Source organism: Anabrus simplex, chromosome 9 (assembly GCF_040414725.1).
Source record: "Anabrus simplex isolate iqAnaSimp1 chromosome 9, ASM4041472v1, whole genome shotgun sequence".
NCBI lineage: Eukaryota > Metazoa > Arthropoda > Insecta > Orthoptera > Tettigoniidae > Anabrus > Anabrus simplex.
In genome coordinates, this window is record NC_090273.1 from 118,774,147 (window position 1) to 118,777,715 (window position 3,569).

A 3,569-nucleotide genomic window follows, 5' to 3' on the forward strand; every position below is an offset into this window, starting at 1 on the left:
GGGGGTATGGGAAGATTGGAAGGTATAGACAAGGACGAGGGAAGGAAGCGGCCGTGGCCTTGAATGAGGTACCATCCCGGAATTTGCTTGGAGGAGAAGTGGAAAACCACGGACCACCACTTCCAGGATGGCTGAGGTGGGAATCGAACCCGCCTCTACTCAGTTGACCTCCCGAGGCTGAGTGAACCCCGTTGTGAAATTTCGTGGCAAAGCCGGGAATCGAACCTGGGCCTCCGGGGGGTGGCAGTTAATCACACTAACCACTACACCACAGAGGCGGACTTCTTCCTTTCACTAAATAAATAGATAGTCTACAAATTGCTACAAAATGATCGAAAATGGATTGGAGAGGATGGATTGGTTTGTCAGTATTTTAAAAACACCCGGGTGTCAATTGTCAAATTTCATCACACTGGCCACCGTGAGGGGATTATCATTTGAAGGAAGAAAGGAACATGAACACTCCTGTGATTTGGATATCGAGCCACTGGTAAAGGTTGAGCGTCCAGGATAATTACCTCCAATCCGGTCCACATTTCCCTCCTATGATACCTTTTATTCGATTGTACCTTTCATTTCAGAAGAAATTACAGAAAATTTTCCCCAGGTGAGGCTCGAACTCACAACCCCGGCATCTCTCGGCTACTGTCATATAAGTACCGTGCGCTAACCAATTGCGCCACTGGGGAATCCGTGCGTTGACTGTTACCATGCAGCTGCCATTATGAAATGGCACTATTGCCAGAAAAAGCCAACTGTTGAAATTCCGCACGGTAAAATACTGTAGTGTTAAATGCCGCCTGTGTGCTGTGGTTTTTAGTGTGATTAGCTGCCACCCTCGGAGCCCGGACTAGATTCAGGCTCTGCCACGAATTTTGAAAAGTGGTACGGGGACTCGAACGAGATTCATTCAAAATGGGTAGGTCTACTGTGTAGAAGGGGGTCGATTCACACCTCAGCGATCCTCGAATAGGGTTTCCGTGGTTTTCCCCTTCCTCTCCTGAAAATATCCGTACTGGTACTTAAGGTCACAGATTCTCCTTTCCCTCTTCCTTGTCTATCCGTTCCAACGTTCACATCTCTCCACAGGACCACTGTTCAGCACATCAGGTGTGGCTACCTAGGTCAAGTACTGGTCCTCCCACCCAGTGAATCCCAGGACACTGCCCTCGAGGTGGTAGAGGTGGGATCCGTCGCTGAGTCCAAGAGAAAACTAACCCTGGATGGTAAACCGATTAAGAAGTAAGGACCGAAAGAAAGAATGTGAAATAATTCACAATAAAACTTCTTAAAAAACTCTTCGTCCGCCTCTGTGGTGTAGTGGTTAGCGTGATTAGCTGCCACCCCCGGAGGCCCGGGTTCGATTCCCGGCTCTGCCACGAAATTTGAAAAGTGGTACGAGGGCTGGAACGGGGTCCACTCAGCCTCGGGAGGTCAACTGAGTAGAGGTGGGTTCGATTCCCACCTTAGCCATCCTGGAAGTGGTTTTCCGTGGTTTCCCACTTCTCCTCCAGGCGAATGCCGGGATGGTACCTAACTTAAGGCCACGGCCGCTTCCTTCCCTTTTCCTTGCATGTCCCATCCAATCTTCCCATCCCTCCACAAGGCCCCTGTTCCGCATAGCAGGTGAGGCCGCCTGGGCGAGGTACTGGTCATACTCCCCAGTTGTATCCCCCGACCAAGAGTCTGAAGCTCCAGGAAACTGCCCTTGAGGTGGTAGAGGTGGGATCCCTCGCTACGTCCGAGGGAAAAACCGAACCTGGAGAGTAAACAGATGATGATGATGATGATGATGAACATAACTCTTCTAATAAATGGTCACAATATTATAACATATATCAATGAAAGAAAAGGAATGATTCAATGGATCTATTTTAGAGATGGAAACATTTCATTGTCTCTTAATTAAGTTGTTTGTGTTTTCATTTGTCAGCCTCTGTGGTGTAGTGGTTAGTGTGATTAGCTGCCACACCCGGAGGTCCGGGTTCAATTCCCGTCTCTGCTACGAAATTTGAAAAGTGGAACGAGGGCTGGAACGGGGTCCATTAAGCTTCGGGAAGTCAACTGAGTAGAGGTGGGTTCAATTCCCACCTCAGACATCCTGGAAGTGGTTTTCTGTAGTTTCCCACTTCTCCTCTAGGCAAATGCCGGGACAAACTTAAGGCCACGGTCGCATCCTTCCCTCTTCCTTGTCTATCCCTTCCAATCTTTCCATCCCCGCACAACGCTCCTGTTCAGCACAGCAGGTGAGGCCGCCTGGGTGAGGTACTCGTCATCCGCCTCTGTTGTACCCCAACCGAGGGTCTGAAGCTTCAAAACACGGCCTTTGAGGCGGTAGAGGTGGGATCCCTCACTGAGTCCGAGAGAAAAACTGACCCTGGAGGGTAAACAGATAAAAAAGAAGAAGTTTTTATGTTTAACCTAGTGTTGTTGATGGTTCTATTTTTCAGCAGTTTTCTGAAAATTGTCTTCTTTCTTTCTTTCTTTCTTTCTTTCTTTCTTGAAAGGATCGGTATTTCCCTAGGATCCAACCTCTACCGCCTCAAGAGCTGTGTACTGTAGCGTGAGAATTTGGGTCAGGGAGATCCACATGGGGAGGAAGACCAGTACCTCGCCAGAGCTGCCGCACCTGCTATGCTGAACAGGGGCCTTGGTAGGCGATGGGAAGATTGGAAGGAACAGACGAGGAAGAGGGAAGAAAGCGGTCGCGGCCTTAAGACAGGTACCTACAAAACATTTGTCTGGAGGTGAAGTGGGCAACCACAGAATGCCACTTCGAGGACGGCTGAAGAGAGAATCGAACCCCTCTCTACTCACTTCACATCCCGAGGCTGAGTGGACCCAGTTCCAGCCCACGTTCGACTTTTGAAAGTACGTAGAATAGACGGGAATCGAACCCGGGCCTCCGTAGGTGGCCGCTAGTCACACTAATCACTACTCCATAGAGGCTAACTTCTAAAAATCGTATTAATCGTAAATTAGTTTCGACAGACTGGAGAACAGAATGGCATAAGTGTTTCAAAGATGATTAGAACCCTAATAAAAATAGCCGCCCGAACAGGGACTCGAACCCTGGACCCTTAGGTTAAAAGCCTAATGCTCTACCTGCTGAGCCATCCGGGCTCTTGCGCAGAGTAAACGACTGAGACTGAAACTGCACACTGTGGTGTGAGAAACAAGAAAGCTCTATTTTCACCTGTACACTTTATGCTTTTCCTCAAAAGTCACGTCGTTCCTGTCTCGCATTAAGATGTAAAAGACTAGGTTCAGTACAATTTTTCATTTGTTTGTTTGTTTGATTTTGTTTGTTTGTTTGTTTGTTTATGTGTTTGTTGTTCCTTGAACTGGACGGCTTAATAGCATTTCTGAAACTCTATGTATATGTTCAGGTTCTGCGTGAGGCAGACTGTGCCTAGTACTGGAAAACTCTTAGTGTGATTAGCTGCCACACCCAGAGGTCATGATTCAACTCCGGGTTCTGCCACGTTAATCGAAAATTGGTACGAGGTCTGGAACTTGGTCCACTCAGCCTCGGGATGTCAACGGAGTAAATGCTGGTTCGATTCAAA

General features: G+C 48.1%; 2 non-coding genes across 2 annotated transcripts; both read right to left on the reverse strand.

Annotated features, from left to right (window-relative positions):
* Nucleotides 1–599: 599 nt before the first annotated feature.
* TRNAI-UAU (transfer RNA isoleucine (anticodon UAU)) lies at nucleotides 600–689 on the reverse strand. The gene is given in 2 exon segments: nucleotides 600–635; nucleotides 652–689. It is a non-coding gene; the product is annotated as a tRNA-Ile (tRNA).
* Nucleotides 690–3,050: 2,361 nt separating this feature from the next.
* TRNAK-UUU (transfer RNA lysine (anticodon UUU)) lies at nucleotides 3,051–3,123 on the reverse strand. The gene has a single exon. It is a non-coding gene; the product is annotated as a tRNA-Lys (tRNA).
* Between the last annotated feature and the right edge of the window lie 446 nt (nucleotides 3,124–3,569).